This window comes from Lactuca sativa, chromosome 4 (genome assembly GCF_002870075.4).
Source record: "Lactuca sativa cultivar Salinas chromosome 4, Lsat_Salinas_v11, whole genome shotgun sequence".
In the NCBI taxonomy this organism is placed as follows: Eukaryota; Viridiplantae; Streptophyta; class Magnoliopsida; order Asterales; family Asteraceae; genus Lactuca; species Lactuca sativa.
The window spans coordinates 40,180,072-40,190,035 of NC_056626.2; the positions used below are offsets into that span (position 1 = coordinate 40,180,072).

At 36.6% G+C, this 9,964-nt stretch overlaps 1 pseudogene; it reads left to right on the plus strand.

The window, feature by feature from the left end:
- Window positions 1–1,863: 1,863 nt before the first annotated feature.
- On the plus strand, window positions 1,864–2,785 carry LOC111917717 (pentatricopeptide repeat-containing protein At3g26782, mitochondrial-like; annotated as a pseudogene).
- Window positions 2,786–9,964: the final 7,179 nt, after the last annotated feature.

Below are 9,964 nucleotides of genomic sequence, written 5' to 3' on the forward strand. Positions count from 1 at the left end.
TCTTAATACTTTTAGCTTTTCACCGGTTTCATTCTCCACTTTGCTTCTAAAATTCTTGAAGGTACAAAAGGCTTCATCTTTTGTTTTTATTAGGAACACCCACACAACCCTGCTGTAATTGTCAACTAACAGCATAAAGTATCTATTACCACCAGGTGTTGAAGGTGAGACTGGTCCAAAGTGGTCGCCATGGACTAGTTCCAATTTCTTCTTAGCCCTGAAACTTGTGCTTGCTGGGAACGAGTTTCTTGATTGCTTTCCAATCAGGCAGCATTCACATGGCTGGGATGGTATGACCATCTTTGGTACTCCTTTGATTATTCCCTTATCTGACATCGACTTCAAGGCAGTGAAGTTTACGTGACCTAACCTTGTATGTCAAAGTCAGGTTGGGTCATTGATCTCGACAACTAGACATCTTGGGCTGACTTCTCTTATTTCTATCTTGTAGAGACGATTTGGTGACCTTTGTACCTTCATGAGCAGCCTCATCTTGGAGTCATAAATTCTTAGAAAGTTCTGCTTGACTATGATCTCATCTCCCATGCATTCTTTCTTCAAGGGGTTTAAGCTTCCCAATCACCTCTTCTACTGTCATTTGATCCAAATCAACGAACTGTTCGAGTGTTGATGCTATTTGAAGGAACTTGGCTGGTATTGCCCTAAGTAATTTCTTCACTATCCCCTAATGTAAGCATTGTACTGACTATGTTGGTCACCTTCACAGCAAACTCATCTACTCCTGTTTCCTTCATGTTTAGTGATTCAAACTTAGACTTCAGTGATTGAATCCTTGTAGTCTTCACTCTATCAGCTCCCATAAACATGGTCTTCAAGGCATCCCATGCTTCTTTGGCTGTTTTGTTCTCAGCCAATGACGACAATAAATCCTCAGGTATTCCTTGATAAATGCCTGCCAAAGCCAATTTATCCTTCAACACTTCCACCATTGTATTTTCTGTTCTAGGTTCAACAGCTTCCCAAACACCTTCGACCTGCATAAACAACCTCATCTTGATTGCCCATGCAGCATAATTGGATCTTGATAGCATTGGATAATGGAGTGTGACCTGTCCATTCTTTCCACCATTGCTTCCTGACATCCCTATCACTCGAGGCTGATACTTTGGCATACACCAGGAATGCTCTGATACCAAATATTGGTCTTAACCTGTTTGCACAAGCTCTATAGGGGCAGGGGACAAATAAATACAAAGTAGGGGACATAAATTGACAATAAAAAAGGAAGGCAAAAGTGTATCTTTTATTCACTAAAAATGAAAGAAAACAAATGGGGACAAAAACCAACGTACACTTGCCTATCTATTTATACTAAGACTTAGCTGGAAAATAGGAACAAACTTGACAAGATGCCAAAGACCAGAAACACACTCACTGGAACTTTGATTTATTCAAAACAATAAAAACGTGCATAATATACATATTTTGAATTAACCTTAACACTCACTTCTCCCATAACGTATTCCTGTTGACACGTTTAACTCATGCTTACCTCAAATTTGGTTGCCTGAATATTGGAGAAATATTTGTTGTCAGCATCATCAAGAACCCACCTTTGTTTCTCTGGAATTGATGATCAAATATTATGCAAGGAAAGGTTGTTACAGAGATTCAATTGATCTTTATTACAAGATGATTCGAAGTGGATACAAACGGAACACCTTCGCGTTTACATTTATGGTGGTGGCTTGCGCTGGGCTGAAGTTCATTAAAGATTGTCAAAGGGTTCATACTCATGTTTTGTTGTTCGGTTGCGAGTATAAAGAGTTTGTTATCACGGCTCTTATATCTTCTATGGGAAGTGCGGCGAATTAAGTTTCGCACAACCAACTCTTCGATAACATGTACGTTAGATGTAGTAGCATAGAAGAAGCCCACCATGTGTTTGAAGAAATACTACAAAAAGATATCATTGCTTGGACATTAATAATATGTGGGTATGGAAGACTTGCCCATCTTTCAGGATCTCTTTTCCTTCATATGGTGAGTCATGGTCTAAGACTTGTTGCCATAAAATTCGTTGAAGTTTTGCCAGGTTTTAGTCACAATGGTGGTATTACTTCAAGAAAATGTCAAATGAGTTTAATATAAAGCCTGTTTTAGAGCATTATAGTTGCATGGTTAACACGCTTGGTAGAGCTGACAGATTAATTGAAGCTGAAAGCCTTCTGAAACATATAACTGTAAAACCCAATTCCAATACATGGGGTGGGCTGTTAAACGCATGTATGCATGATTCATAAAAATGTTGAAATGGCTGAAAGAGTTGTAGCCAAGATTCTTGAAATGGATCCAAGTAATGTTCGATGGCATGTGCTAATGTCCAACATCTATGCAACTTGTGGGAACGGGATCAAGTTGCCATAATGAGGCAAAAAATAAAAGATTTGAAGTTGGAAAAAACACCAGGGTGGAATTCTATTGAAATTTCAGGGCTGATTCACACGTTTCTTGTGTTTGATCAATCACATGTGATGTCAAGAGAGATACCCAAATGTCTCGAGTATGTAAAAGAAGATATGAGAGTTTAAGGTTATGTTCCTGAAACAAGTGTTGTGTTTGAAAAAGTTGATCAGGAAACGAAAGAGGAGATGTTATTTTGTCATATAGTTGAGAGTGATGAAGAACTTACGGGTGTGTGTTGATTGTCATAATGTTATTAAGTATGTATCTCGAATTGCATGTAGAGAAATCATTGTTAGAGATGCCAAAAAGATTTCATTGTTTTAAAAATGGTGCATGGAGTTGTGGAGATTATTGGTGATGAACATTATGGATATATATTTATTTTTAAAATATTGTAATATTTGCAATTTTGTAACAACTAAATAAATAGAATGAAAGTATGATGTTATATTTAGAATGAAGTGAAAGTTCGATGGTATTACTAGAAAAAACACAACGGTGTCTTGTAATGGTGTATAGTTTGACATTTTCCCTTTAGAGTAACACTACTTAGAAAAAACCAACATTAAAGGGGCATTAATAACTTATAATTCTATCTCTCATCTATGAGATTTACATTTAAACACTCATGGGAGAAGTACGACATCTTTTTGTAAGAGTTATTGCCATCACGACTTTTATCAATGTCAAGCCACCACGACTTTAGTTTGACTGCAATATTATTATACAAGAAGTTACTATAAAATGCATATTCTTCCATTGTTTTTTCACAAAACACCTATTTCATTTCACTAAAATCAAGTTGATGAACCTCGAAAGAGTCTTGTGAAAAATTATTGGTTTCGAGTGGTATAAACTTGAGCTCTAGACCAAGTGTCACTTCACATAAACATGGGCTCCCGAAAATATCATAACTGATGTTTAGGGTACATATATTCCCTTTGAAAGCATGTAAATCAAGGATTTGTTCTTGGGAAGTGGTGGAGACGTGAGTCCATATTCCTTTACCCGCAAATGAAAATCATATTTTATGATGCAATTTCTCTGTAATGGCAAACAACCACTCAGATGTTGAAGGTGAAAAGACAAGGATAGATTTGACTCCTAAATATATATGTCACAGCTAGTATTTTAGCTAGGAAATCCTATTCCGGTGTAACCATTCAACTATTGTAAATCTTATACTCTAAGTAGATCTCACTCAATGCTTATATAGATTCATCAATAATGTTCATCAAAGAGTCTAAAAACCCTAAGAATCCCGGTTTAAGTCCATATTGGACTAGGAGTTCCTTATTGGGCCTAATGGACCAATGAGCACCCAATTCAACCTCATTGGACTAAGAAGCCCTAATTGGATCCAAATGGGTCTAAAATGATTCATTCTAACCCTAATAGGCCTTATTGGGCCATAACTAATCCAATTAACCATTAGTGAGTCATAAGCCCATTCTTTTATTCTAATTGGGCCGTGAATGATTCCAAGAGCCCAATGGGCCGAAAAATTCTATGTTTAGGATCTAAATATCCTAACTAAATTTAATGGTCCCAAACTACTCCACCCTTTTTTCTTGGCCCAAAATCTCGACCCATGTATAAAACAAAAAAAGCAAAAGAAAAAGAAAAGAGATCAAGGGAGGGTTGACTTTGGGAGGTGTCACCTCCATTTTATACATCATGTATCCATGCAAGATCCTCCATGTATTCATGCTAGTCATTTCACCATCTCCTCCCCCTCTCTTCTTCCTCTCGGCCGAAGCCACAAACACACACACGCACACTCCACCAAATTCTCTCCATTCTCTATAAGATCATCCGTCTTCTTCCTCCAAAATTCTCAAGATTTTGCTTGTGTTTCAAGAAGGTTTTCACAACAAAATCATCACTTCTACTTAAATCTTTAGACATCCAAGTTCATAACTCCATTCTCATGATTATATCACTCTTTTAAGCAAAGTTTTTGGTGATTTTGCTTCCTAGAACTTCTTAAGTTTGAAATCTACTCAAGAAGGTTTGTTAGTACCAAAAATCACTTTATCTCTTGCCACTACTTCTTCAAAACCGAAACATCAAAGCAAAGGTGAGTTCATACCCCCTTGTTTTCGGTTTTCATATGATTTTTGGGGGAGAATACAAGTAAAATGTGTAGATCTATGTGTTATATGCATGTTTTGTGTGAATTCTTAGTTTATTTGGTAAAAACTTGTTAGATCTTAGCAAATCTCGAAAATTTCAAGCATTATATGGCAAGGATCTATGAACTATGACACTATATACATCCAACTATCAAGTAAAAAGTGTTAAATGTTTAAGATACCAAGATTTCAAAAAAAACTTTGTTAAAGGTCAAAATTGTCAAGAAAACAAAAGTTAAGGGTAAAAAGTGAAAATTATGTTTTTAAAGGGGCCAAACTGGTCCTATAGTATAAAAATGTGTTTTTATGCTAAACATACTTTTAAAAGGGCAAAAAATGCAAATTTTAGCTAATGGGTCAAAAGTTTTAGGCCTCACTGCTATGGGCCCAATTTGCGAAAAAAATGAGTTTTGGGGTTTAAAATGTCATTTTGCCAAATTTTGAGTCATAAATGTAAATAAACCAAATTTAGAGGTGAAAATATCATTTATTTGCAAATTGGACCAAAAATGTAAAGTTTTCCAAAAATGGGGCCAAAAGTGTAAACTTTTACAAATAAGGGGCTGAAAATGTATTTTTCAGCAAAAAAGGGTCCTAAATGTAAAAATAAAACATTTTGGGGTAAAACCGTAAATTTATAGACATTTGGGACAAAATTGCAAACTTTTATAAATTATGGACTAAAGTGTCATTTTTACAAAATTTGGGCCTAATTTAAAATTTTGAGAATTGTTGGCCAAAAACGTTGTTTTTACAAAAAGAGGATTTCTATCACCAATCTATCGAACATCAAGTCAAAACAAACAACGGAATAAAACAAAACGAACGAAATATGTCGATAACCAATTATCGGGCTTAATATTCATGATACTTGACCGTTAGGCCCTAAGGGTCCAACTAAGTGTATATTGAGTCCAATGTGTTCCATGTCATGTTTATTGGGTTTCATGACCCACTTGCATGTTAATTTTGGTCCTGATTTATTGACTACATGTTTATCGGACCTTTGTGGCCAATTTTCATGCCTATTGGGCCTAAATTACCCTTTTATTATGTTATTGGACCTTGTGGCCCATTTACATGTTAATCGGGATTGGAATGAAGATTCACATACCTATAAATCGTAAATATACCTCCACATAGTTTATGAATTTGTACATTTAGTTTGGAATGGAAAAATCTATAACTTACTCGTAAAACATTAAACATGGGAAAATCTTATCAAACGGGAAAGGTTGAGAATCTAGTGAGACTTGTTGGTTGGCACCATTGAGTGTACAATCGTAGCATGTAGTTATAATAAGAGTTTCCTAAATGGAAAGTGGGAGTTTGTGTATAGATCTATACGGAGGTCACCCCCACGCCTTAGCTGTTCGCTACAGCTAGACTAGGCCAGTCTAGGGCGACAACATCCTTATCAAGACCGGCATTTGGAAAAATACCAAGACAGGCGACATATTCATTATCATGATTATAACGGCTCATATTGGGATTTAATACCAAAAGATAACCTTTTGAAGATAAATTCTTCAAGTGTATAAATGCAAAACGACTTATCTACGATACAAAAATCTAAACGATGTTATAAAACAGAAAATATCAGATTTTCTAGGGAGATTATTCAAACACAACTATCACTTATACAAAATACAGTGAACCTAAACTACACTCATACAAGTTTTTAACTATTAAATTCCCACATGCATTTATACTTGATTTTCACATCATTTTCAAAACATTTTACAGAAAATATCGGATTTTCTGGGCTTTTATGAAAGATACAAAGACTTTTACTCAAATATACTTATGAACTCACCAATATTATATATGTTGACCGTTTTCAAAATAACTTGTATTCTCAGGTAATCGTTAAGCTGGAAGATATGCTAGTGTGTATGGTTTTGTTTATGTAACATCAATTATCATACTTTGAACAATTAGAACTTATGTATTTTAACAATGTACTTGATGTGAACAATGTTGGTTGTATTATGTAATGTTGGTGAAGAATGTGTTATGTTTCGTGTATATTCATTGTGATGATTATTCAACTCTTAGTCACACGTGCCCCCGGACGTTTCCACCGTCTGATTCGGGGGTGTGACAGGTTGGTATCAGAGCAATGTTTATAGTGAACTAGCATATCTAAACATACATGATATGCAACTATAAACACAATGAGACTAAATAACTCTGAACAAAACAAAAATTTCACGCTTATGTGCGTATATTAGGATAATAACCTAACAATATGTAATCAAAGCTTTTGTAGGAAATTGAACACTATGATTAAACCTGGGCAGTTATGTAGTCATATTAAGGATAAATATAGTCTGATCAACTGTAACGCCCGTAGATCCGGGCTAGTCAATTTAGAGACGATAAGCATCAAAAATGACTTTTTGATGGAAGATTATGTAGAAGGAGTAATCTTAACTAAGTTGTATTACATGTTACAAGGATTTCGTACATATAAAGAACGTCGAAATCCGAGTTATAACGAAGAAGTAATGACCTGTCGAAGTTTCGCGACAGAACCGACACGACACAACACGACGTAAATAGAGAATTTACGTTAGAGCGATATTTCGCCTTAGCCATCTAAATGAAAGTCGTATAATACTTTAAACCGAGAGCGTGCGTAAAAAGAACGTCTAAATCTGACTTCGTATGAGGAAGTTATGATTTTTCGAAATTTCAGCATTAGCAGTATGCAGCCCGAAACTCGAGATTGAGGTCGAGTGATATTTAGCCAAGAATTTCTAAATGAGAATTGAAGATCTCATCGGTAGTAGTCCAACGATAAAATGACAGACTAAAACGGGGTTCCGATGAAGGAGTTATGAATTTCGAAAGGAATTTTCCTGTCCCGGCCTACTAAAAAATATATTAATAATATATTAAAATTAAAGTCAAAATTAGCCAACAGAGTCTAAATGAGAGTTGTAGAGCATAATCTCACCTTCGCGTCGATATAAAGAACGTCGAAAACAGAATTCGTATGCAAAAGTTATGAATTTCTGAAGTTCGGGCGCGAAACCCCAAAACTGTCAGGGTTCACGACATAAATATAGTGTTCACGACATGAACTGACTTCTGACGCCTTCTGGAGCCTATAGAGCAAGTGGACGAGTGACGAACGCAGTGACCTATTGTGCTCACGACGTGAACACTTAAAACTCACGACGTGAGTGTAGAAATTTCACCCTATAAATAGAAATCAAGGGTCAGCCGATTTTGGTTGCTCCGTCTCTTCTCTCTGACTCCCGATACTCTCTCTAAGCTCTATTTTAACCCCCTAAGCCCCGAAGATCCCGAGGAGAAAGGAGTTTTCAAGCCGAAGCTCTGCGTGCGAGAAGCCAGGTATTTGAAGATATTGTAGTTTCACCGAATAGCTACTACTCTTAGAGCCGTAGTGTTGTCCGATCATCTTCTGATCAAGTGAGTGTATAGTCACTTTCTTCTAACACATAAATACGAAGCATTTTCTATGAAATACGTGCTATGTGTTTATATATTGTTTGTCTATGTGAGATGGGCATAGAATTGATGTTTTTATACGGGTGTTAAATGATTTAAACTGTGTTTGTATTTATATCTACAAAAATGGTGGGTAGAGCATGGGTAGATGGAATAGTTGGTGACGATGCGACTTCGTGCCTATTGAGTAAAGCCTTGGTGATGATGCGAATTCGTGCCTATTGAGTAAGATTTGGTGACGATGCAACTCCGTGCCTATTGAGTAAGCTTTGGTGACGATGCGACTTCGTGCCTATTTGATAAACCTTGGTGATGCTGTGACTTTGTGCCTGTTGAGTAAACCTTGGTGACTATGGAATTAGCGCCTGATAGCTATGGATTTAGTATCTGATAGATAAATTTTGGCAGCAATGGACTTCGTGCCAATTCCTTAGGTAAATCCTTAGGAATGAATGAATGAAGGATAATTGGTTCTTAGGGTAAAACCTTAAGAAATAAAGGAGATAATGGGAATGGGTATTTGGGTTGATTGTTTGATGATTGAATAATAAATGTATTATTGTGGGTTGAAAACCCTATATGCTCACCAGGCTCCCAAGCCTGACCTGCTCAGTTTTCTTTGTATCACAGGTATCAATACGAAGACATATTTTGCTGAGAGATTAAAGGAGATGTAAATCATTAGTGTAAATAAATGTAAGTTCTGTTTATGCTTATGTGTCTGTATCGGAACATGACATCCGAGATTTTTTTATATAATGAAAATACTTTTCTTTAAGAAATGCTTTGATAAATTCTTATCATATTTTGTTTGGGGAACAAATTCCGCAACAGTTTTCTTTAAACGATTACTTTGATTTCAAAAACAAAGCATAAACAAATCGGTCTTTTATGGCCGTGAAATTGGGGATGTCATAGTTGGTATCAGAGCATTAGTTTAAGCGAACTAGGAATTTTGTAGGAAATTTCTAAACTTAAACTTAGAATGCCAAGTGAAGATTGTGAGATGTGTGTCTGTTATATTTTAGACACGAGTACTAGTTTATTTTAGGAGAGTTTCCTAAAATTCTTTTATGTGCTAAATGTTATATGTTGCCATATATGATATTATTTGTTCGGATCTATGGTCTGTTGCCGACCGGATCGGGAAATATTATGTGTTTAGGATTGTTAGTGTATGTCTACGATATTAGAACTAGCATGTAAACGTTTCGGAGTGATAAGGATGATATATGTATCTATCGTGAATGAGGATCTAAATTCACCTTATTCGGTGTATAGATCAAGAATGGCAAGAACTAGAAGCGGAGTTGGAAAGCAAATGAGAACAGGAATCAAACACCAGCGATTGAGCAAATACCTGATGTAGTTGCAGCACCTGAGCCAATGACGATGGCTGGTGTACAAGCAATGATGCAGACGATGTTGCATCGTCAAATGGAGGAGACCAGGCGGTTGCTTCGAAAAAATCGTGAAGAACTGTCAGTTCAAGTGGAAGAGCCCGAAGTAAATGGAGGGCATTCGGAAGGACGGAACTACAGTGGGACCGTTGGTCAATCCAACCCACCAATAGTTTATCGAAACTATCAGGATGGAGGAAATGACGGACGTGGATGCAAGTACAAGGATTTCATGGCATCCAAACCACCGTGTCTTTCTGGGAGCCCGACACCGGTGCAAGTCATGGTCTGGATCTCCGAGATGGAGACAATGTTTGAAAGTTGTGAGTGTAGCAACAGACAGAAGACAGCTCTTGCAATTCCTCTATTAAAATCTGGAGTACTGAGCTGGTGGAAGTTACTGGCTGGTTCGATGCCCAAGGGGGGAGCTAGCAAGATGTCTTGGTAAGAGTTCGTGGTGCAACTAAAAATGCAATACTGCTCTGAGCAGGATCTTCTGGAAATCAACAATGAGTTCCAGAA